Raw genomic sequence first — 26,832 nt, 5'->3', positions numbered from 1 at the left:
CTATATTTATCCCTTTAAAATAGACAGCAGAAGGACAGGCAGGTAATGCAGAGAGCAGCCTATCAGATCTCTAAGGAACGTGCGTGTTCAAGCATGGGGCGAGAACACATGTCGGGGGTGGGGGGGGGCACAGGTTTGGCTAACGAATCGCTCCTAAGGGCTATAGTCAGCCACCTACATCCAGCTCATAGATCCACTGCCGGGAAGGCAGGCCCTCTGCTCTCATCTCCAGTCCCTCTAACAGTGCAGGAACTAACCAGCACCCCCTCCCAGATAAGAAAGCATCGGAGCATGGAGGTGGGTTTATGACACAGCCCTCCTGGCCCCAGCCCACTACTACTTACACCAGCTCCTGGGGCTTCCTGGGCAGAGCAGGCCATAGCAGAATGAACAGAGAAGCCACCACTGGCCGCCTGCACCACCGTGCTAATCACCAACACAGGTAGACTGTGGCTTATCAGCACAGGGGAAGGAATGTTGGCCCTGTTTCTGATCTGGGCTGACAGCCAAGACGTAGGAAAGCAGCGTGATGACACTGATGTCAACTAGGAGAGGACTAGAAAGATAGGAGAGATCCGGGCGGGGGGTGGGAGCACTGGGCAGACTCCGCTGGGGTAGCTGGGCTGAAGAACCCCTAACCGAGAGCCACTGTTCAATGTCAGCAAAGGCACTGTGGTCTTAGCTCACACAAACCATTGTCACCAGCTGGGAAGGGATCAGAATAAACACAGGGGGCTAGTTCCCCGTTAAAGATGGGGAAAACACAACGGATCTTCCCAACTGGCTCCACAACCAGTTACCAAAGAACAAAGGCAAATCCTGCCTAGTATCTGGAAGAGTAAGAAGTGGCTTTCTGAGATCCCTTGTTGTTCCAAAAGCCTGTGGACAATGCTTGCATTTCCCAGGTTCACTCATTTTCATTGTATACATCCACCAGACCATGGTGATCGTGACAGGTGTCGCCTCTCAATACTTCATAATCAACTCCGGGCTGGGGGTGGGAGTTGAAAACAGCTCAGAAGCACAGCCCTCCTGAATGACTCAGAGTAACTGGCTGGACCTCTATCCCTGGACCGTAGACTTCCAAAACAGACCTGCGCTGGATGCCAGCTTCAGAACACGCTTGTAACCACAATAAAGAGAAGTGAATTGCAGGAGCCGCACCCCCAGGTCTGAAGTTTGGCCTCAGGCCCCTACATTCGACCTAAAATCAATCAATAATGAGCACAGCTTGCGTCTGTGCCTTACTCCTCAGCAGAGGGTCACATGGAAAGCAGAAGTAGAGACTGTCCAAGGAATTCAAGCAGGCTCTGTGGCAGTACCACAGGGATGCTAGGGGAGTATGAACGGGAGCAGCGGGGGTCAGGGGTGAGCACTGTCCAGTTCCCTGCGGCAGCAGCGCGCACGGCAGACTGGCCTAGGCGAACATAGCTGGCACAAATAAGAAGGCATACACCCAGGACACGGGTCACTTTTCACCTGCAGCGTCAAGATGGGAACTGCCCTGTGCATCACTGGGAAGGGACTGCAGAAAGGTCAGGCACTGGGCTCCGGAAAGAGAGCAGCTCCTGCAGGAGGCAGCGAAGTCTGAGGAGAAGCAGGCCATTCTCAGGCAAGCGGTCAGGAATTCAAGAAGCAGGGCTGGCTGACAGGACAACATGTCAGGAACTCAAAAGACAGAGTCAAGGCGGGGAAATGAGACGGGCAGGATGCAGAGGCAAATTCTGATGCTCTGATGAAAATGCATGCACGTGGCCGAGATACTACAAGAGTTATAAATCTCCCCAAGTTTTAACAAGTCTTTACATTCAAGGCTGTTGAGCCTGAGGAAGTGTGGGCAATGGCCAGGAGCGCTAACTGCGGCCTAATCTGATGGCTATTAGAGGTGATGTTGACATGTAGGATAAAGTCAGGTAAATTTACCTCTTCTCAGACCAACAAGTACCTTCTGACACCTTCCCTGACTTTGACAATTCTCAAATATTTTTAACTGGAGAACTTTATGTAGCTTCCCCACACTTCTGCATACACGGGCCCCTCCCATCCCTAATCCACTGGCGGGCTAGGGGCACAAAGGGTACAGTACACACATACACTGTTTGGTCACAGCCTATAAGCTGGCATGAGGGATGATGGACAGCAGCATTCCCTTGTTCTATGTATATTAGCTTTGCTTCCAACTCAAACACCTGGCAACCAGAACATGGGCATTAAAAACAAACTGGGACCTCATTTGCAGTAATTAGCTAGCTGACATTAGCCAAGGTCACTCACTAATTTGACACTTGATTATCCCAGCGCAGTCCCTCATGAGTAGGAGGCTCAACTATGCTCCTGTTCTGTTTTTGTGGCCACCCTGAGGTAGGCACCCAGGCCTCTGATGCATCCCCCGACTCCGGCCTGATTGCGCAAGCTAGCTCGCATCAGGTTTCTCCCACTCAAAACAGCAAAAAGCTTATTGTTTATTGAATCAAGTCTGGGCCCCTTCGTTGAGCATTTGCAACCCTCTCCAACGTAGGCCCCAACGTAAACCCCTCACAAGGGTGGCAGATGGTGCTACAGATAAAACACTGGGCTTTGGGGCACCTGGGTGGTTCAGTGGGTTAAAGCCTCTGCCTTCGGCTCAGGTCATGATCCTGGGGTCCTGGGGTCGAGCCCCACATCTGGCTCTCTGCTCTGCGGGAAGCCTGCTTCCTCCTTTCTCTCTGCCTGCCTCTCTGCCTGCTTGTGATCTCTGTTTGTCAAATAAATAAATAAAATCTTAAAAAAAAAATTTTGTTTAAAAAAAAAACCAATACACTGGGCTTTTAGTCTAAGGATCTGGCCTGAGCCTGGTTCTGCGATCCGTGGGCTCTTGAAAACCTCACACCACGCCGCAGAGCACACGCCCACCTCCCCCACTCACCGCAGGAAACGCTCTCTATACCTTCGGTGGGATGACGGTACTGGAGTTCAGCCCAACAAGACTGCCCGTCAGTCTCTAAAATCGCACGCTTTCCCAGCCCTGCCATGTGTGCTTTCCCTCTACTGACCTCACCTCCACCACGGACCCTCTCTCCTAAAGCCCGGCTCCACGCGAAGCCCACTCCGTCATGCGTCAGGCAGCCTGGCAGGCCAGTACTCCCCCATCTTCTAAAGCCCACATCGTTGGCTTGGTAGTCTTTTTAAGACACTATTGCTTTCCATCTTATACTGATATCAGTCCTGGTCATTTTACCGTGTGACTTCTGGGTCTCTTTCATTACTTCTAGAAGACAGGCTATGACTTGGGACCCCCCAAAGGATGTCCTCCATCTCGGACACGGGAGGATTCTACCCCCAAAGTCCTCATAGAAAATATGAGTGGGGGAAAGCTCTCTGTTTCAAATTCTGGTTATTTGGGGCTGGTTTGGGGTTAGATGTTTTTAAGTAAGGAATTCTACCCAATATCCTTCAAAACCATATCCCATATACGGCTCTGTCCAGTCAGCCCAATGACAGGCAGGACTTAGCTGGCAACGTGGACCAATCCACTTTTCAGTGAATTGTTTCCTCTTAAGTCCAGCAGAATTCTCTTTAGAAAAAGAAAACAATGGCCAAAGGCTTTCATATCCAGCTGTTACTCAGGTGCCAGCTGTCTTTCAGGAAAGTCTGCTTTACCCCCAACAAGAAAAGCCCCTCAAAGGCCTGTACCTCGGGCAAGAGCACAGGTTCCTAAGCCTCTAGCCATCCTCCAGCATCCGGGAAGAATGATGGCAACCATGAGACAACCAGCCAACACACACACACACGCGCACACACACACATGCACACACACACACACGTATGCACGCATGCACACGGCTGCTCCTCCATCTCACACCGGACCCCCTCCTCTGCTAGCCAAGAGGCAGAACGATTGCTAAACCACCTCTTGCAAACATTCCCCACTGAACCCCCACAGGGCTTTCTGCTCCCTCTCCATTTTGGAGCCCCCCAACCGTCCCCAGGAAGGACAGTGGAGGCAAATGGCTGGTAAGGCACTGGAGGTTGCTCCACTAAAGAAAAGCCCTGCTGATCAGCCAGACACTGTGGGAACTTCAAGAAACCCTGCTGAAATGTTGTCTTGTTTGGGTTTCCTGCAGAGAATGACTGGTCCCCTGTGGCCTCCCAATCAGCAACGTCACACAGAACGCTGTTCCAGGTGAAGATGCCATTCTGTTCCAGGTGACCCTGGTGGAGAGAAGTCCCAGAACATCTCCAGAGCAACCAGCCTAGCTGTGGCAGGCAATCCCAGGTGCCCCACCCGTGGACCTGTGTGGCACCTCTGTCCTCACACTTGCCCTGTGTTCTAGCAGCCACAGTCCACCCACACACTAGTCACTGAACTGAGGGTGCATGGAGGGCAAGCATTCACTTTAACCTTGAATCCCCAGGGCTCCTGGCACCCAAAGCCTCTCTGTCCCTGTCCCTCCTAGAGAGCCTTCTCCATGTAAGGGGCACCAGCCTCCCCTCCTGATGATAGCCACACACCTCGGAATCATTGTCCCTCACTTTCCCCCAAGCTCCACATTAACAAGTCCTATCGCATTATCTGCCAATGCAGACTGTCCCCTTCTCTGTACACCTGGCCATCACCACCTGGGATGTGTGTGACAAGGTCTGCCTTCTGATGTCCATGCCCGCCTCCCCTAGCACGCCCTCCTCACGTGATGTCCTGTACGGGAATACTGGCTCACGTCTCTCCTGGCCCTTCAGCCCTCTGGTGCTACCCTCTGCCCTCAGAGAGCCCAGCTCTGCTGTGTTCAAGGCCCAGCTTTATCACAGTCACTCTCTGTTTGCTACATTCAAACCACAGAGGGCTTCCTTATCTCCTCCTGCTGTATAGTTGCCTGAAGATTTTCTAGCTCAAACTTCCTTTTATTTGACTTCACAACTCTTAATGCCTGGTACTCAATCACCCTCTGGCTTTGGCAGCTCTTGCATTACTGCTTTTCAGTGCAATTAATTACTGCCTACTCACATCATGCTCGGGTGGTATGCAAAACCATTGGCCACGCACCCCAGGCTCAGGATTCATAAGTCTACTGGGTGCCAGTCTTCCCATTTTAAAGAAGATGAAGCTAAAGTTTAGAAAAGCCAAGAAATAGGCCCTGAGTACTCAGCTAGGGAGACACCAAGGCCAGACTCAAACACAGGCTTCCACGAGTCTTCCCAATTTCCCAGTGAGCTGTGCTGGGACGTTGCTATCATTACACTCTTGTGGGAAAGAGCATTCCTTAAGGACTTCTCCCTGGAACAAATCTAGCCTTAATATAAGAGATCAGATGTGACTCGGCGGAAGCGTGGCTTCTTCAGAAGCTCTTCCCTGACCACCTTGCCTTCAGTGCGTTCACTACACAATTTACTAATGGTTTACTCCCCTACCCAGTGCTGGGCTCACCACCACCATCTCTTCCACCAGTACTTAAGTCCCACAATGGCTGACTTCAGATGCAGGGGCCTGGATGGGCAAGCCAGCACCTGGACTGTGTGAGGACCAGAGCCCCAGCAAGGACCATCACGTACAGTGGTCCATACAGGCCATGCTCAGCCACTGGTGCCCCCTAAAGGTGTGCAATTTACTGCTCACAAAACCAAATCTGGTGGTCTCTGCCCTGACTCAGCCTTCCGTGCTCGTCCATGGAAAGGGGACTGCAGGAGACAGTCTCAGGTTCAACTCTTGACCTGACTCAGGCTCTGAGAAAGAAGGAAGAGACGGGAACAACATGTGCTAAAACTACATCCCTCCCACCCCCACCAACATAGCACCATCGTCAAACGGGACAGGGGGAAGCCTGGCTAAGGCACAGTGGGAAGGACACCCTGTCTCTGTACACATCATTAAGCCCCTCCATCGTTTCCTCCTCTAGTGACAAATCATCAAAAAATCTGGGTGTCAGTAGAATGCATTCTGTTCACTAATGGGATAATCAATCTCCTGTTTCTTGCCTGTCGGTCGGGTCTCTATATTTTCCACACCCTCATCACCACACAGATCACCTACCACTGTTTAAAAAAACAAAACAAAACAAAGCTACCCTAGAAAATAGGGATCAAAAATTTTATAATTAAGAATTTTGGTTTGGAGCACCTGGGTGGCTCAGTTAAGCATCTGGCTCTCGGTTTGGGCTCAGATCATGACCTCAGGGTCATGGCATCGAGCCCCACATCAGGGTCCACACTCAGCACAGAGTGCTTCTTCCTCTGTCTCTCCCCCCGCTCATATGTGCATGCTCTCTCTAAAATAAATAAAAATCTTAAAGAATTTTTGTTCAGCAAAGATACTGGTATCAGTTCCATGTACAGAGTTAACTAGGAAACAAGCAAAGAAAATTCAAATGAATCTTACAAGCAATGCGGACTAAAAGTATGGCCAGAGTAACATGGCTTACGGTCTTTAGAAGCTCAAATGCAAAAAACCAATCAATGTTTAGTGCTACACACAATTCTATTAGAACAAAATGACATCAAAATCGTAGAGTGAAGAAGTTAAGTGAAGTCGGGTGAAGGACAGAATCAGGTTGGGGTAACAAAATGGGTTCTGTGCAGAACTGAGAGTAAGGCCGGAGGACAGATACACTCGGACGGAAGTTAGGTTAGGCAGGAAGGACACAGAAAATTACAAGGAGGTGGATTTGGACTCAAAACAGAGCCACACACTCTGAGTCCATGGTTAAAGCCTTCCTCCCAAGGTGGGGGCACTGGAGAAAACATCCTGCTGTGACAAGGGGCTGGCCCAAAAAGCTCCAAGCAAGACATTCTATGAGCCCTCCCACCAAGAAAGCCAAACCTCAATGTGGGAAGGCAGACATCCTGGGCACCTGGAGGGAACACACCTGAGGGGTCCTATAGGCCCAAGGCACCCCTGGTTTCTAGAGGGAGGGGGGCTGACGAGCATCCCTGGGCGCCTCTGCCATCAGGCACAGATTCCTTACACCACACACCACCCCCTCCTTCAGGCAGGGCTGTGTGCTCCGGTTCCCACTACAACTCAGGCCAAGTCATTCAGGAAGGCTGTCATAAATATTCATGAGAAACCGCTTAGCTCATGTTCAGCAGTTAGAGTTCTAAGTGTCTCCTTGGAAAGATGAAATTGAACCTTCTGACAGTGTAGGAGGAGTGCTTAGTGCATTTAACATCCAGGTATCACTTCCCCACTCCAGGTTCCCAGCAGCCTGCGGGGGCCTGAGATCTATTTATAAACTCCGAGGCGCAGCACGATATGGCGCCAAAATGACCCCGTCCCTTCCACTCGCTGGCTGTTCCGGAGAGAGGCGGGCTCCCCTCCCACAGGACAGCATCCCAGAAAGAACCGCAGGGCGCTTAGCCAAGCCCAACCCTCGCTGGCCAGAGAGACCAAAAACCGGGGAGGGGCTCCTCAGGGCAAATGGGAATGTCCCCATGTCTTTGCTCTTAAAATAAGGGGCTGGAAGGGGTTCCCTCAGACCTGCTGCTTCTCCCGCTCGCACGGCTGGGCTGCAGATGCGTTCTCCATTAACCACAGTCACCTACGGACGTCAAACATCTTGGAACTCAGGAACCTGGGGCTTAAGGGAGGAAGAGCACCAGAACCAGAGGTTTTCAGCGATTTTATACTTTATAAACTTGTTTTGGTTAAGCGACGTCATTACCTGGGGTGAACTAAGATATACACGTGCTTGTGCCCTCTAGCGCCAAGTAAGCATACCTTTCCAAACTCTTTCATTTGGTTCTGGAAACAGGTTCTCAGTGAATACACATACTCTAGTACAAAACTCAGTTACACGGTTTCTCACGGGTCCAGCGGGCCCCGAAGCGGAGCGTGTGTGAGCACCCCAGTCTAGAGCCCTTTCTCTCTGTACCGCGTACACACTCGGCCATGCTACCAGGAAGATTCAAGGTCTTTGACTTTACGTAGATGCTGCTTTACTCACTCATCTTGTAGATTTAGGGCACCGTGGAGGTCCATTTCAGCATCTCCTCTCATTTCTTCACGCTGTCTCCAAGGCCATCTCTTCCCTTGTGACCCTAACTGCCGCTCGGACACAGCTCCCTACCCAGGTGGCTCTTGCGAGGCCAACACAGACACACACCCCTCCCCGCCCCCACTGCACATGTACACGTGGAGGCTGCACCGGGCTTGGCAGGCCTGTGGGTCCAAAACATGCTCTCCAGCTCCCCACTCTGCTCCTGGCATGGAAGTTTGGTGCTCCACACGGCAACAAGCAGGGATCTTAGGAGCGGCCCTTGACTCCTTCCTCTCCTTTCCCCACCAGGCAAAGCTGGTTATACCGCCTTGATTCTTTCTCTAATTTAGACCCAGATCCTATTTATCATCCCTCCCCTCCTGATTCCACCCAAAGCATGGTAGCTGGTCTTGTGCTAATTCTACTCCCTCCATTGCCCTCACTGCAGCTGGTATACTATTTCTAAGAAACTCCTTCGAATGTGCCTAGGCCCTGCTCAGCCCGTTGCAGGAGACACTGCGGCCTGAAGGACACAATCGGCATCTTCAGCATTCCAGGTGCTTCATGATCTGTTCCCAGAGACCATTCCAGGCAGACACATCATCAGGCTGTGCAGAAGCTGGAATGCACGATATTCAGGAAAGAGGGGAAGTTTAGGACGATCAGATGCCAATAGGCAAGCCACGATCTTTGGCAACACTTTGCAAAGAACCAACGTTTGTTCACTAACCCTGACTCTTAGAAACACCTGTCCAGCTTATGAACTGACCTCAGCTGAATCTCACACCAAACCAGTCGGGTCACCACCTGTGGTGGTGGGGCCTGGGTATTTTTTGGTTTGAATCACATGTGATTCTCCTCTCAGCTACATTAGTCCTGCTAAGGTTAAGAACCACTGCTACAGACTCAGCAGCTTAATCAAATGGGTCACTATATAAACATGTTCAGGTACTAGCAGCAACTCACATACCCTGTAACTTACATCTATCAATATTAGCCTGATACAGTGTTTAACAGTGAACTAAAAAGAAAGCTTAGCGATCAGAGTCTTAGCCATCCTTCCTGGGGGTAGACAATGGAAGGCTTTACACTTAATGCCGATACTCTGGCAAATGGCTTAGGGTAAGTCACCCAGAAACCACAGCGGCGTCTCCTCGTTAACTGGATTCTTGTTCGAGGAATCAGCTCTGGAGGTTAGAAACCTACAAAGCACATGCTGGTGCCTGCTAATGCCTGCAGCGGGGAAGAGCAAACAGTTCCATACCACCTCCTCTGTCGGGGGTTCCTGGCCTGAGCCCCACTACGTAGAATTCAGAGACTCATGAACTTCAATGAACTAAAAACCACATCTTCGGTTTTACTAAATTCTAACAACTTTGACATTTCCTTCAGTTGAGACTAGAGCAAGACAGAAGCTTCACAGACCCTGTGGGCTTTGACACCTCATCCCAGCTGCTGCTGCTCAATTTTTACACCCATCACGGCAATAACCATTAGGAGATCAGTCACTAACAGTCATAAACAATCCCTCATGTCTGCTGGATCACAATTCCCCCCAAATATTTTGATAACTTTCAAGATAATCTGTTTCTTCTGTAACTGTATAAATAGTCAGTATATTCAAATGCATCATGTGAAATAAAAAAGGTTTAGAACACCTGAACATTATTTCCAGGATTTCCCCCTACCCTCCCAGTGCCCAGTTGCAAAACCAGGCCTTTTTACACAGCACGAGTGACACCAACTTTTAAGGAGACCGTGTTTACGTTTCTTTAGACCATTTCCCAAAGGCCAGTCAGAAACATCATTATCTGTACTGGTGGAGGCAGGGTGGGGGGAAGATGTCAGAGAACCCCAGGATATGGGGCAAGGTTCTCCCCACTGGGAAACAGCTTCAGCCATAAAGCTGGTATGTAAACTTCCAGGTCTTGCAACAGAAGCCCACCAGAAGCTAAATGACACAGTCATATAGTTTGCATCTTATAGCCCTCAGTAGGCTGATAAAGTCCCTTGAGAATGCAAACATTTTCACATGCACTTCCCCACAGTGCTCATCTGGGCACCTTGAGAATCACTGGATGAGATTTCTCCATCCCTGTGCTGCTTTGACATTTCAGGATTCTCTTCCTTGGCCATGAAACCCTAATTCCTGTACCTAAAGCAGAACCTGCCTTGGTTGTTTCAGGGTGCCTACTCTGCAGGGTAAGGGGCTGGCTCAAGAGAGACCCAGCACATTGACCTGGCCCTCCATCCCTGCTCTGGCTCCCACACGCCTCTATTCAGAGAGGCTCGCTGGGTCATGTGTTCACCATAGCCTTTCATCCCTAAACACAAGCAACCCCAGCCTCCTGGCCTAGAGACAGTCTCTTCAACCCTTCAGGTGGGAGCCATTCAGGACAGGGTAGGGGTGGGGATCAGGACAGGTGCTCAGCACTGGGTGATGGTGGGAACTGAAGGCCCTAGGACATAGTGCGGACCAACCAAAGTCTGGCGCCCAGTCGCTCAATAAATATTTCTTGATGAATGAACAGGTATTGTAGGTGAAGAGAGAACTCGGTTTGACTATGGGAAGGTACTGCCCACTGAGGTCACTCATGTCAGCAATGCAGCATTTACACCTCAACTAAGTACTTTTGTGATTATGAATATTATTAGGCTAATTTTGCTGCGGGCTTTATTTGATTACAAAAATAAATGTTCAACCCTCATAGTTTTACTTATATAGCTTAAAAAAATTAACTCCTACTTCCAGGCACAAATCCGCAGACCTGAAACACAAGGCAGCTAACGGCCTCAGCAATCTCTCAGGCGACTCCATGTTCTGGCCACAGAGGCCAGTACAGGAAGCGGAACCGTGAAGGTGCGAACTTGAAAAATGCATAAGAGCCTAAGCAATAATGAAGTCCAATGGCAAAGCTTCTAAGAAAGAGATGTGTTAAGGAAATAAGGGAAGAAAGTATTCACAACTTGATTTCTCTGTCTTCCTGTAACAAACTTGACCAGATCAGAGGCTCCCGCAGATGAATGAAGGCTCTAAGAGATCTCAGATAAGGGATCTGACTGGCGTAGAGGATTCGTGCCTCTCTTGGGGCAGAAGTCCATCGAGAGATGAGTAGCAAACCGGGGAAGCTAGCACAAGGAAGTTCGAAGGTCAATGTCCATGTTCTGGTACTAGATCTGAAAGGTAGGAGTTTAAGTTTCTCCCCTCTTGGGGATACTCACGTTGGCAAGAAGTGTCTGTTCAGGGTTTTTAAAAAACATAGAATTGGAAAACAACAGGCAGCATTTTGCTTTTCAAGCGTGGGTGTTTCGGACATCACGCAGTAAGACAAAAGAGCAGAGTCTCCACAGTAGCCAAGGCACTTGAACCATTTCCACAACGGGCTCTAGGTGACAGAAAAGCAGACTCTTCACGTATCAAGTTCTCCTGACACCGTCCGCTCTTCTAGCTTCTACCGCTTCATCCCCACCGCTCCCCCCGCCCCCCCGCGTCCAGCTCTTAGTTACCGCACGCACACGGCCCAAGGAGGGTGTATAGAAGCAGGAGGTGAGAGAGAACGAGCCACGGGAAGGCCCTCACTTGACCAAAGCTTTCCCTCAGCTGGTCTAGTCCAGCGGCCACAGGGAGCAGCCAGCCAGCTGCACCGAGGTAGAATTCCCACAGAGCTCCACGGACTCGTGCCTCACCAGGGACAGCACTGCGACAGACTTGCCCACGCAGGCTTGTGAGAAGTGGGAGCCTAGAAAACCAGGCGTTTGAAGCTGCAAAAACTCTGAGACATCCTGGAGGGTGGGGAACCAGCTCGACCCCATGAGCTTCAACCACCACCTGGGCAGAGCGAACACCGAGGGCTGCAAATCCCCAAGAATCTGTCGTCAGAGCCACGTGACAAAATCCCAGCAGCTCCAGTCCAGTGGGACCGTGCGCACTCAGCCACACTCAGCCACACGCTCTTCACCCTCCTTCCTGTCATCTTTCCGTCACACAGAATTCTTCCTTTGTCTCTCTCCCTCAAACTCATGTTCAAGTGCCCCCCCAACCCCGTGCCTGTCTGCCCCCACCCCCTCAGCCAGCTGGAAATAGGTGCTCCTACCATTTTCCTTTTCCCACAGAGGAAACGGGGCAAAGACATCACAGGACTTGTTGAAAGCCCCTCCAAGCCGCAGAGCCCCTCCTGGGCATGCCACCCTGGGCTCCTCCCTCCGGCCAGGCCAGGGCCCCCAGACCCATGATCCATGCAACCAAAGGAGGGGCTGCTTCGTGGAAACCCCCACTTCAGACTGAAGGTGTCCAAGTGAAAACAGAACCACCCCTAGGACTTCGTGGACGATGCGTGTAACCGTTGTGCTCAGGAGACGCACGTGGAACGGAGGACTCTAGTTAGCGATCAACAGCTCTCCTACGTTCCCGATCTCTTCTGCACAAGGTCCCAAGTCTGGATGCTGAGATAGAAATGCATTATACCCACCAAGTCTCGAAACTCAACTCACTTGAGTGGGCTGGAAAAGAATAATGGAAAGCCAATCAATCCTTCATCAGGCTGTCAAGAAAACTTGCTGACTCGCAAACATCTCGAGCAAAACTAAAGTTGTAGGGTACTCCTCCCTTCTCTCAACACACAGGCCTCAGAAACGGTCTTAGACGTGCACCATCTGGGAAATCTCACCGATGTTTGTGCGTCAACCCCCTCCTCACAGCATCTGGGCTGAGGTCGGCCAAGTCTTCATCCTCACCTGCACGCACACCTTGAGATTTTAAGCTTGCAAATGGATGAAACCGTTTCAATAGATGAAAAGACCATACTTAGGTCAAGCCTTGAACTTCTGCAACAGCAGCCTCAGGCCAAAAGCAGACTGCCTTGAGAGATCATAGGATCTTTCATTACTTGGGCTGGGCAAGAGAGAAACGAAGATCTTGGTTCTAACAGACAGTTCCTATTAATCAATAGGAACCTCCCTGCCCCTACCAAGTACCTTTTTATATAGCACAGATATAAGCAGCCAGGAGTTAGCAATAAAATAGAAGACCTAAGTAACACGCATCATCAAAATTCACAGTAATCAATATCAATTCTAGCCTACTACACGGTTGCGTGGGGAAGCTCCGTTTAACATTCTGCTCGTACTGTGAGGCAGGTCAGATAACACTCCTCCCCCACTCTGCAGGCACAGTAACCAGTACGAAGTAGAAGTGATTTATTTAAAGCCGGGGTTCCCTTCACAGAGGCCAGCATTGCTCCTTCCCCTTCCATGGCCAAGCACAGCAGAGAGCGTGGCACTGAGTACCTTGCATAGGTTACAGCCCCAGCGCCCTTGGGCATGGGTGGTAGGTCAACAAGGACAGAGAACCCAGAAATTAAGTCCAACTTGAGTGCCTACAACCCTCTCCACATCAAGAAGAGAAGGAGAACAGACATGACAAGGAAGACCCAGTTGCCCACCGGTCTTATGGCGAGTCTTTACTGCCCACCTACATGGGGTAAAATCTTGAGCTTATTTCTAAGTATGTACGTGAAATTACTCCCATGAGGAGCTCACACTCAAGAAAGGACATCTAGCACACCTAAAATAAAAGGCAGGGGTTGTGCAAAAATACCTTTAAAAGACCAACAGCCTAAAGCTGAAGGAAACCTCAGAGGGGGTGGAGATGCCAGGGTAAGACTCCAGAGGGCTGGATTCCACATTGAACTTAACAGCCCTAACCTTGACCTTGACCAAGACTTACAGGTCCAGAGATGGGAATTTGCTGTGCAGTAGGTTTGTGGGACAGGGACCAGAGAGCAGAACAGAAGAGTCAGAGAAGTTTTCTCTGGTCTTTCCTGTCACAGCAACTTGGGGGTACAAATATAATCATGTAGTGACCTTGTCCTCTGGGTAACAAAGAATCCCTGTCATCACAGACTCTCCCTTTTCTAAAAAATTCAACAATGACTCCCTATGAAACAGGGACTGTTTAATGCAGATGACTGACCACACCTTTGGAAAGACTTGGGGTTCTGAAGCTCTGGGGAGCTGGGTAATGTAATTAAAGCATTCCTCGAGTATTCCCAGGGCCAGAATCAGTCCTTCCTGTTTATCTTTAAAGCCTTTTTAGACTTTCCCTTTAAGTCCCTCTTTAGTTGTAAAACCACAAAGCATTTTTGTTTTGTTTTGTTTTTAGTGCTCGGTGTCACTTAGCAAAATCCACAGTTTTTTATTTCACAGCAAGAAATATTCTCCCGAAGCAGCAGGTGTGCCCAGGGTAAGGGACACTGGACCTCGTGGGAGGTACCAGTTCTCTTCCCCGAGAGTACATGAAGTCACACTTCGGTGGGTCATCTCCCAGAGCCCTGCTGCCGCAGCTCACAAGGCTCCCCCTCTCTGGGCCACTCACCGAAGAAGACTTCTCCTGCTAAGACCATCAGATCCTCCTAGGTGCTCTCTGCTGTAAGCACTGTGACTGGAGCCCTCCTTGTGCTTGTCTAACACTGATCTGGAACACAGCAAGAATTTTGCCGGTACCCCAAGGGCTCTCCAGTCCTGGTCTCCTGGCATCCCACAGGCTCCAGGGCCGAACTGGGAAGCTATAGTCATCAACCAGTTGAACAACCACAATTTCATGGAGCATTTTGCTGAGCCGTGTTTTGGTTTCCTGACTGGTGAAGAAGGTACAGAGAAAGGAACAGAGAAAGGGCCCAAGGCAAGGTATCAGGCAGCACACCTGCCTCCAGAACCCAGGAAAGCAAGGTCAGAGAGCTGTGCAGCCTGCCACCCAGTTGCAAAGATTTTTTTTTTTTTTTAATTTTTAAGAGTGCATGAGCAGAGGGAAAGAAGAGAGAATCCCTGGCAGGCCTCACGCCCAGCACTGAGCCTGTGCAGAGCCCAACGTGGGGCTCGATCCCACAACCCCTCGACCATAACCTGAGCTGAATCCAAGAGCTGGACACTTAACTGACTGAACTACCCAGGTGCCCTGGAGGTTTTTTCTTTAATCCCATTCTCTTTTTGCTTTATTTCCTTGCTGTGCTGGACTATCAATGCCACCAGATATATAACGGACCAGACCTAGTCCTAGATGAACCCAAGACCTAAGGGTTCATTTAAATTCTATTCCATTTAAATTCTCACTTCAGATTTAATAAAGCTTAAAGATTAGTTATGATTTGGAAATATCCTCTTAAATAATAAGATAGATACACAGACGTATTGGTTAGCATGTGTGGTTCTGAATTCTTCTCAAGGTAATGCATACCTACGGACACACCAGTCTTCTGTGGGTGAGACTCTTTACAACAGACTCTTCATACCTGCCTCCCTGCCCATATCCCACCTGTCTCAACCCTATTTTATCACTTTGTGGCTCCAAGGATACTATCTAGGAAATGTAGTTCCTGTCTGCTTTCTCTAAAATAGCACCTCTAAATCTGCTACCACTTTTATTATGGGGGTAAGTGAGTTTTATTGCAATGTCACTCAAATACCATATAATTCACCCATTTTGAGTGAACAATGGTGTTTAGTACATTCAGGGTTGGGCACCATCACCCCAATGTCAGAACATTTTCATCACCTCCGAAAGCTGCCCTGGGTACCATACCAGCCCCTTACAAACTCCCTACCCCATTCGCTAATATACTTTGTCTCTCTAGATGCCCTAATTCTGACCTTTCATACAGATGCCATCACATGACCTTTGGACCTGCATCTTCCATGAAGCGTGATGTATGGCTGAACAAGAGAGTATTTCACCGTACGGATAGCCCACTTTTATTCATCCATTTTTCAGTTGATGGACGTTGGGGTTGTTGCCACTTTCTGGCCATGATGAGTAAATATAAATATTCATGTGCAGGAATTCGTGTGGACATGTTTTAATTTTTCTTAGGTTATAAACAGCTTTGTGAAGCTTGAAGTAAAATGGATTTTCAGTGCCTATCAAAAAGCTATTCCATCAAAAGGTGAGACATAGCCTACTCTTTAGGAAAAATTCCAATCACTTTATTCCCCGCAATAAGCTATGTTTGGTGACATTTTAAAGCAGCCAAGCTAGAATAGAAATCCTCTAACTCGAAGGTATTTTATTGGGCAAAATAAATACCCTCCATTTCAAAGGTTTATCAAATGTTTAAATTGTCATACTCCTTCCTAGTAAACAAATGCATTGGACTTTCCTGATTCCTAGAAATGCCAGTTAACATTACATTTTATTTGCTCAGAGAAATTTTTTAAAAATCCAACCACCCCTCAATAGAGAATCCCATCTGGGGATTTCGTCGTGACTCTTCAGGCATTTTGTTTCTGTTTCTTGGATCTGACCTCGAATAGGCGTTCAGGTTGGCTGGGTAGAGTGTGTCTTCCCTAGTCTCCCATATCCCTTTGCAATGCATGACGCCTATATCCTTTCTACTCTTTCCTTAAACTGTAAAGACCTTCACATTCCTTGGATGTACTATATTTCTCTGCATATTCTGCTTCTTTTAAAAGATACTGAAAACCTATCCACATAAAAATCTGCACAAAGGTGTTTATTAGCAGCTTTATTCATAACTGCCAAAAGTTGGGAGCAACCAAGATGTCCTTCAGCAAGGGGATGGATAAACTTTGGTAAATTGACACAGTATTATTCAGCTCTAAGAGCAAATGAGCCAGCAAGCTATGAAAAGACACAGAGGAACCTTAAATGCCTATCACTAAATCAAAGAAGCCAATCTGAGAAGACTGCAATCCTGTAAAATTCCAAATATGTGACATCTTAGGGTCAAAACTTTGGAAACCACTAGATGAATGGTTGGGAGGGGTTGGGGGAGAGAGGTGTAAGCAGGCAGAGCACAGAGGGCCTTCGGGGTGGTGGCGGGGGCTACCATTAGGCTCTCATAATGATGGGCACATGCGATTTATCATACACATTTGTCCAAACCCATAGAATATACAACATCAAGCTTGAACCTGAATGTGAACTACGCATCCGGGGTGATTATGATACGTCCGTAGGTTCATCCACTGTGACAAACGTCCCACCCTTGTGTGGGAATGTCGATCATGAGGGACGCTACGCAGGTGTGGGAGCTGGGGGCAGGGCACAGATGGGAAGTCTCTGTACCATCCGCTCAGTTTAACTGTGAATCTAAACCTGCTCTAAAAAATTAAAGTCTTAATTTACAAAAATATGTATTTGTATATACATACAAAAGATGTTAAAAATCTTAACTTCTTAGACCGTTCATTCTTTGCATCCTACAGAACTCACTGTAAAAACCTGTGTAAAGACACATTCGAAATCTTTAAAATATCAACGTAAAGCTACTGTTTAAAGATCGGGTCAACCACGGAATGCTTCAAAAAATGTTAGCACCTACTTCTCCTGTAGCACCTCCTGCAAACTGGCACTTTCTGCACGTCCCACAACTGATCCTCGAAACATTGCCTGGAATAAGGTCCTCTTCTGACCATCCCCATGTTACAGAGGAGGAAACAAACACTGAGCAGGACTCAAGTCACACAGCCACTGAGAGGCAGCGGGAGGCTCGGGCCTGGACAGCTGGCCTCACAGCGGCCTTGGGGACCGGTGGGGTGGGGGGGACCCCTGCGGCAGGGCATCCTGATATCACCGGTCTCATGGGTAACCACTCCAACCACCACTCTCAGGCTAAGAAGTGGTGGGTTTAATAAGTAGTTTCAAATTATTACAAGAAGAGAAGGAGGGAGAAAAGGAGGTAGAAAGGCACCTCAAACTAAAGAGGTGACATGGTCCTCCCGCTGGCTCAGATGTCCTCCACCTCAGCCTGCACTACTGCGCGTGCCTGAGAGAGAAAGGTGCCTGAGAGAGACAGCCATGCTACACTCCAGAGTCATTTATTCTTTACTGGGAGAGGAGGCAGTAAAGCAAGCACACACAGGCTCCCAAATTAAACCTGGTGGACATTTGAAAGAGTTCACAAACATGCTTTTTAAAATACACTATCATCAAGGTGTTAGTGGAGGAACTGTAGCTCAATTACATAACTGAACCTTTTGATGTCACAGTAATAACATTCTCCAGGAGGACTTGTGAAAGATGCGCTGAGGGGCTGTTGCTAGCCTACAAACAGTAGAAACTGCTTGGAGCTCAAATCTGCCTCTCCTACCCTCCTGGCCATCTTTCCAGATCCTTCCAGAGTCCCACTGTATCTGCCCTTCTCTGATGGGCCACTCCCTATTGCCTCCGAAGACGCTACTGTCTGCTCTGGAGAGATCCTGCCCTTCTCTGCTCACTTCTCTGGGGTCCTGCCCCTTCGAAGCCAGCATTCAGCCAGCCACTGCTTTGAGGAATGTCTCACAAACCACCTCACTCAATGTGATACCCATCTTGGCCAAGGCGCCAGGGGGGTTGGGGCCTGAAGTCTTCATCCTTTTGCATTAAGACACACTGAGCAGAACTGTAGGGGTGGGCAGGGGGGATCCTGACTGGGGCCCAGGGAGCTGGCCTTTCTGCTGATGGTTAGGAGAGGAAATGAACCAGGGGGTGGGGGGCAGAGCACCCTGGGGGCCTCAGCACAAATTCAGGGCAGTGCCTAGCAAGTCCTTGCTCTCCCTGTTCACGCAGTTTCCTCCTCCATAAAATAAATGAGCTGAACAAAAATCATCTAGGGATCCTCACAGCTGTCAGTGTTGGGAGTCTCTTACACACTCCACTGCACCTATGACAGGTGCAAGGGAATCCAGGGGAGACACCGGTTCTGGCTGCCGGCCAGGGCAGAGAGGCCAGGTCCATGAGGAGAGCACACCGGTGACTGTCTTCACCACTCCAGCTCCCAAGATCTCCTGCCACAGCATCCTGGTCATCCTCTCCAACACCTGTCCCACAAGAGACACAGCCCCGTCACCTGGTCACCCCTCTGCCTCTGCAGCGACAGTGCACGAGCTCCCGGCTTGCCCCGCACCCGCGGGTGGTCTTCGCCACAGACACATGTGACTTATTCCCATCCCAGCGATTTTCTGGGGATACTTCCATTGTGAGAGACATTTGAGGAATCCATGCGTGATTCACCCAACCTGTATCTGGCCCCATGCTAAGACGGGAATCCTGCAAATCAAGGGAGAAGACCTGGAACAGTTGGACCTCCTGCCACCACCACACCTCCCAACCTTCGTGCTTCACCAGCATCCGGCTTCCTCTGCCCCTTTAACAGGAGGATCCTGACTTCTCCCAGAGGTAAATTCCACCATCTGAGCCCGAGGTGCCCCCTCCACCCCACCCGCACTCCCCCCCCCCCACCCGCCAACTGGTTGTCACCTTGCTTCATTCCCATACTCTGCCCCCCACACCCCCCTCCAAAAACTCCCTCCTCCCTGCCAGCTTTTTAACATCCGGAAACCCTTTACTTTACAGCAAACACAAACAAACACCCCTCCTCCTCCCCAGCCGCACACCTGGGAGTGATTAGAGACGTGGTCACGATGAAGACCGGTTCAGAGGCCACAGGAGTGACCCACATGCAGATGAACTCAGGCGGCAGGGACATTTTAATTATTTGACTACCATGACAGTAAAGATAACTTTGTTGTTTTGTTTTTTTAAACTGTGATGAAAATCAGCTTTATTACTAGCACATTGTCCCACAGATTTTATTTTTTAAGATTTTAATTATTTGAGACAGAGAATGAGAAAGAGAGAGAGAGCATGAGAGGAGGAAGGGCAGAGGGAGAAGCAGACCCCCTTGCTGAGCAGGGAGCCTGAGGCAGGACTCGCTCCAGGAACTCCAGGATCATGACTTGAGCTGAAGGCAGTGGCTCAACCAACTGAGCCAACCAGGCACCCCCATCCCAAGGACTTTAAACAGAACTTCATAATGATCCTCGCAGGGAGACAGATCTTTATTGTATCCTATCATTGTATTTCTTAGGCTTTTCGATGTTGACAATTTAACCAACGATCAGGGAAAATACACCCGATCTGCTGACACACCCTGGTCTTGGACTTCTCAGTCTCCAGCACAGTGAGAAATAAGTGTTATTTATTAAAGACATCTTCAATTAGTTCTAAGAATATTGTCTCATCAGCCCAGCTCAGAGAGAGAGAAGAAACAACCCCAGAAAGCAGGAAAAGCTGGGTGCCAACACAGACACTACCACTCGGCTCGGTGATCTGGATGGGGTCCAAAACACCTCCCAATGGTATTACACCAAACCGTGATCTTCTGGGACTGCAGTGCAGGTAAGAAGCGTTATTAGAGTTCTTTGGCCGACTCATTATCAACCACCCCAGCAAGAAGCTACTGGTAAATTTCTACTAATGCAGCCCCCGAAGATTCAGGTTCTAGGAGAACAGGAGAGGACCCCAGACTCCCCTCCTCTGGTCAGTCAAGATCTGTACTCCTGGCCAGATTACAGATGTCAGAGTTCACGGGGCTATATGTGAAGTCTAGAATCTAGTCCGATGGCAATCAGTATGAGAAGCCACTGCTTGGGGAACGCTAGTCAGACCGGAAGTGCTAGCTGGAGAAGACAAGACTGAATGGGCATTCCCAGACCAGCCTGCTCTGGCAAGCTGCTCTAGGAGGGAAGCCCTAGGGTGAGACTGAGGGGAGACAGATGTCTCACATCTGTCCCACATCCAAGAGTTTCAAACAGTGGAATGGCCGCCCTCTGGGGAGACGAGAAGTTCCTATCCCAGGCTGGGTGTCCTAATCCTAAAGACGCATAATGAAGAGCCCTGTGATAGACGATTCAACCTCCAGCTTCGAAGAAGAGAAGTTTCCGTCACCCTGTGCATTTCATAAACACCTACTCTGCAAAATAAGATCCAAGGCGCTCTACAAATAAGGGAATAAAATGAGCAGAGTCGTGGCAATGACAGCCTCACCCAAACGGGAAGAAAAATCTCTGCCTCGGATCGCTGAGCTAGAGTTCGGACACGTCGGGTTGTCACGACAGATCGATATGGGCAATGACAAATGGGATAAAACTCTAAGAGCCCCGTGACCCAGCGGGGAAGCAGAACTGGAGCGAGCATGTATTGATCCCTAACCCCCTGATGAAGACCGCTGCCACAGATTCAAACCAGCGCAGCTACACTCCAGTTCACGCACCTCTACTAACACAGTCTCCACAGTCTGTCAGCAGCACAAGGGGAGAAGAACAGCTCTTCTTAGCTGGTAAGGCGGCCAGTCAGAGACATCACCGGGATCACCCCCACACTCCCTCTGCTACTGGGTGCAAGGCATTGTTTGAAAAGACACCCCATAATTCTAAGTACTCGCTCTTCTCAATTAAGGCAGGTCGTCCCTTATGGGCATTTTATTCTCTAATTCTGGGAGTACAGAGGACCTAAATAATCTCCATTATTTTGGGCTGTAAGTGCTCCTCCTCTGGCTTCCAAGATCATTGATCTACAACAGGGGCAGGAGCCAGGCAGGCTCAGGAAGAACTTGATTTTGGGTCCGTCCACCGTGCTTCTAAGGGGCCTCCACATGCAGCTTTCTCCTGCAGCCTTCCTGCCGCACTCCTCACGCAGGGAAGAGCAAAAATCTCTGCTATTGGCACAGACCGGGCTGAGTTCCTGGTCACACAGGTGGCCCTCAGTGAAGCCCTTAGCCCCATCTCACACCGACGAGCACCTGCCACACCTAGAAAGTACAGCCACTGGAGCATTGATGGACTCGATTTCTGCGGGCATGGCCGGGCCGGCGGACAACCTCCCGAGGATTCTCACCAGAAGGCAGGGCTGAGCAGCCCGGCAGAAGAGGCCAGACACATACCCTGCCCCCGGAGGGTCCTCTACCTTCGACCAGGCTTTCACGTTCTATAACTTCTTTCTTTGATTCAAACCCGCCCTCAGATCCTCAATTCAGGCCGAGATGTCAGAGGTTAAGAAGTGGAGCAGTACTCCTCTGTTCCACAAGGTCCCTAAACACTGGTCCAGAGACTTTGCTCCTTTCTGAATCCCTTGCAGAGCTTTTAAAAAAATAAAGGATTTGGTCCCACCTTTGAGATTCTGATTTGGGTGCGGGGCAGCAGTGGAGGAGGTGGGGAAGACAGTGGGATTCTGATACAGAACCATGTAGGGGAACCACTGCTTACCCTACCCATGGGCAAGGACAGACCCGGGCCGAAAGCAGGATTCAATGCCAACCATGCCCGTGATACAGGGCTTCCCTAAGGCGCTCTTCTTTGAGCCAAAATGCTGTCCGCTGCTGTAGACTTATGTGCTAATGTAATCAAAGAGCTACTTAATCAACCACCTGTCTCTCCTTCCTTCCTTCTCAACACACTGAAAGGAACCCCACAGGCAGCGGCAGGGGGAACCGGGTTCCTCTGTGGGTCAGGAACTAGTCGACAAGTACTGACTTTAGACATGGGCTTGGATGCTCGAAGCATCTGGACATGTAGCCCTGTCAACAAACAGAACAATGTGTGACTTGCCCTCCGTTACTGGCCCGGACCACACGCCTCGTTAGCGGCACCGGGCGGGCAGGCTCACAACTCCCCCAGCACCACCACCCAAGTGTTTGGTTCCTGCAGCATCATGTAGTTCCTGCCGCGTAAGCTTACAGATGCCATCACCAAAATGGAGTTGCCATCTTTCACTCGGCCCTGAAGGTACTGCGTGTTCTCTGAGGCCGACCTACGAAGGGACGACCACTCTGCTCCGAATTCCCCTTCAGACGCCAGGATACACCTCTGCCCCCAGCATGACCGCCATTGCCACCACGATGCCGGATGCTGACCCAACACTTCCTTTGTGCCAGCAGCCATTCTAAGAACTTTCCATTGATCAACTCCTTGACTTCTAACACACTTGGGAGTTAGATGCTGCACTCTTCCCCATTTTAGAGACGCGGGCACTGGTGCAAAGTGAGCTCAACTTAAGGAGTTCACCTAAAGCCACACGGCCAAGTTTCACGAAGCCTGGCAACCCCCGCCCCTGCCCCTGGCCGCCAAACCACCTTGCTTCACAGCCTCTTCCTTCCCTACTCCGCTCCCGCATGTTGGCAGATGGTTTACAGCTGCTCTGTCCTCTGGGATATAAATGTAAAAACACGCAGTTAGAAGTGAAAAAGAAAGAGTGGTTAACACGGCATGAAAGGCATTACTACAATGTAAATAGAAATGCCACCTCATCGTGCTAGGCTTCACATTTTATTAGCTTTCTTACTGGAAATTATTTCAGACACCTTGAAAAATGAAATCTATTCACGCATCACCACCACTAACAATTTCGAAAGAAACCCATGTGAGGTGCTAAGTTTGACTCTGAGAGGAGGAAAAAAATCTACATAACAAGAAAGGTGTGTAGAAATCGGCAGGAGCTTGGGGCCACTGGGCACTGCCAGTTGCAGAGTCCATGCATGACAGACTGAGAAGGGGAGTACACACATGTGTCCTCTCGTCCCAGCTGAGGAAATCGAGGGGCATTAAGTGTCCTTGCCCAGGAAGAGGCATGGGAAGGAAGCAGTGAGGACAGGAGGCTAAGTGGGGTCTGTGAGCTAGCCCATCTCCTCACACGAGAGCATTCCACAAATCACATCCAGCCAACCCACTGTGTGCAGGTTTTAACAAGATTTAAAAATACAGGTAAGTCCGTAAGTACAACTTCAGTTCTCTTAAGTCATTAGTATCTAAACATTCTGGGAGCATTTCTTTGTCAACAGGAATCCACCCAGATTAACTTTTCTCAATCAATGGGAAAGAACAGGTAATCAACTCATTAAATTTGCACATGTGTCAAGCTAGGGAGAACTACCATATCAGATGCGAAAATCAGGATTCCAAAGGATCCACCCTCTAGCATGGAATGCAGGTACAATAATGAAATTTCACATCTGTAACTGGATTCATGCTCAGGACCTAAGAAATCAATTGTGCAAATGCGGAATGAGGGCAACATATTTTAAAATAAGATTTAATTTATAGTGACAGAAAGCAGATCAGTTATCTGGGGGTGAAAAGTTCAAAGGAGCAGTAGGAAACTTCTGGGAGTTAAGGAAATGTTTGTTATCTGAATTGTGATTTTGCTAGTATGCACATATGTCAAAATGTGTCAACTTGCTCATGCGGTTTAATCTGTAACTGTGTTTTTAAATGCATCTACTTCATTGCCAGTCGATTAAATCTAATTAAAGTTGTAATAAAATAGTTCTTGTGCCTGTGTGGGCAGGTGAGGGGAATGAGGCATAGAATTTTAGTGGTTTGCAAACATTAAAATTCAACAATATGGACTCCAGGAAACAGGGTTTCAGAGGGGAGAGAGTGGGGGGATGGGTGAGCCCGGTGGTGGGTATCAAGGAGGGCATGGATTGCATGGAGCACTGGGTGTCATACACAAACAATGAATCATGGGGCACTGCATCGAAAACTAACAAGGTACTGTACGGTAACTAATAAAAGAAAAAAACCTCAACAATATGAAATGGCTGCCAAAAGCCAAAGCAACTCTAGACTCCTCCAACTGAAATTGTGTGTGAAAATTACCTCTTCATCTCGTTTGGTAGACCACATCCAATGAGCACCAATATCAGAAAGACCGGATGGGATCTAAGGGTGACCGACCCGGGACAGGATCTGAAAACCACACTGCCCAGGAATGGCTATGGCACCCTGGATCCGGCCCCACACTGGGGAGAGAAGGGACTTCCAGGGACTGCCGTGTGGAAGGAAATGGCCCATCCTTTCCTGTACAGCTTCCTGCAGCTCAGACCCACAGGGAAAAGCAGATGGAGAGCAAGCAGAGCACTGAGCGTAAGAAAAATTTCTGATAATGAAAGCAGTTAAACAAGGACCACATTCCGGAGACACCTGTACTAGGCATGTACAGGTAGAGGACCCACTGTGGGGACACGGGCTCTAGTGTTCTGACAGCACAACCGAGTTCTACCACCCGCCCTCCCCCCCCCCCCCCCCCGACTACAGGCTCTCTCCTTTCTAACACACTCGGACGGGAGCCCACATTCCTAAACTGAAAGATCTTAGCTCTATGATGTTTGATACAGGCCTTAACTCACAGAGCACGCTGGGGACACCAGAGACGGACACCTGACAACAGTCATCACCCCTGTGGCATCATGAGCTAGACAGAGTCCAGTCCTGTTCTTCTCTAAGCTCCTCACTTTAAAAGCAGAGGACAGTATACTAACATACTACCAATTTCTTTTCACACAGGGAGGTTATCAGCCCCATTCAGCACACATTTCAATAACTTCCCATACACTCGGAAATTTAAACAGCTGAACCGGAGTCTTAAACATGACAGATAACAATACAAAGAACTGAAGAAATCTAAGGTTACAAAGGGTCAAAAGGCGCTGCATATCTTAGTGCCATGGTGGCCCCTGGGGAGGTAGATGGGCGTGTGCTGACTGGGAAGACTGGGCAGGAGGGAACAGAGTCCACGAGTCGGGGAGGAGGGGCACAGGTGAACAGCGTCCAGACGCCCCGAGCACCTCCCAGAGCTTGTCCTACAGCAGCCTAGTCCTGACTGGTCCCAATTTGAAGCCATAATGAATGAGAAGGAAAACCAAATTTCACCCTTCCACCAGGGTTGACCGAAGTGCTACGTTCAAAATCGACTGTAAAAATTCAACAAGTCCATGCTCCTGAATTACTGGCCTTCCCGGTGATTCTGTCACTCACCGTATTCAATCAACAACAGCCAGCGAACCTCCACATCCGCTTTCCAGCATCCGCAGAGCTCCACAGCACCATTTCTCGCAGGGCCCGATGTTCTTTTACACTGGGAGGATACCGGGAGCTACAGAGGCCCAAGCATCTGTCCCCAGACATGCAGTAGGCGGTAAACCACTACCAGAGGGCAACCCCCAGAACCCTCCATTCGGCAAAGAGCTTACGGTGGAACAAAATCTGGCTCTGCCCTCGTCATCAGGACCATGTACTGTGAACACACGAGCCCAACCCCAAAGTACTCCACACCCCCACATCCCCCCCATAGCACAGAAACCCCTAACAAGCCACCTTACATCATAAAGTAAGGAGAAACGGATGTCACTCTACTTTAAACTCAATCTCAAAGCAAACTGTGGCTTAGATCACTTGTGTATAATTCTTTTTCTAATGATCCCAGTTCCCGAGTCTGTAGCTGAAGGGATCCTGCAAAGGCCTGCGTCCCTTCTCAGGTACCCAGAGTTCCCCACCCCAACGACCAAGAAGAAAAGTTATCAAGTCTACTGTTTTGACCTCCAGAAACGGAAGACGCAGAGCCGACTTCCCCTCTTGTGCAACACGCACTTCCAGCCTCTCCCTTCTACTCCTACCGTTAGCCCTTTAACTCTTCCTTCTTACCTGAAAGGCTTCTAGGTTTCTGGGGGCCCTTTCCCCCATGGATACTCATCTCCACACTGCATCCACAAAGGCCTTCAGATGCTCTACAAACTCTTTATCCTTCTAGGAGCACACATCCACCAAGATACCCTCTCTAGGGACCCTAGCAAAATTTACAAATTAGATTCCTTCTCCCCACTGAGCACAGGTTTTCTGCTCTCACGGAGCTCCTCCCCATCTCGGGGAAGGCTCCCTGCCCTGAGGTCTGTTTCACTCACCCACTGGCCCCCTGCCAAGAGTGGGCCCACCTGTGCCCCCTCTCCCTGATCCCAGGCAATAGTAGTCCCATGTTGCACTATCAGTCACGGCACGGCAACCTGGTAGAGCCAGATGGAATTGTGCACGCTCAATTACCTTGGCTACCTGAGCAAAGAAATTTGCTTTGCAGTGTCTCCACTCTTTCAGAAAAATAACACAACTCAAAAAAGGGATCAGACCTGGCCATCCCAATAACAGATCCCACATCCAACTAGAAAGGGCACTGAAACCCCAGTCTCACTGTGAAACCTTAGATGCTTTTGAACTATGAAGGGGAAAGGTCTCCCCTTTGGCTTTCGTGGTGTCCTGAGGACCCAAGTTTGTTCTCCTCTCAAAG

At 49.4% G+C, this 26,832-nt stretch overlaps 1 protein-coding gene across 5 annotated transcripts in view; it reads right to left on the bottom strand.

The window, feature by feature from the left end:
• Positions 1-26,832, bottom strand: part of MYO5B (myosin VB) — a 339,234-nt gene that overhangs the window by 144,957 nt on the left and 167,445 nt on the right. The window lies entirely within an intron of this gene.

Source organism: Mustela erminea, chromosome 13 (assembly GCF_009829155.1).
Source record: "Mustela erminea isolate mMusErm1 chromosome 13, mMusErm1.Pri, whole genome shotgun sequence".
Lineage (NCBI taxonomy): Eukaryota > Metazoa > Chordata > Mammalia > Carnivora > Mustelidae > Mustela > Mustela erminea.
The sequence above is the reverse complement of the archived record's forward strand: the minus strand, read 5'-3'. Positions and strand labels throughout refer to the sequence as shown.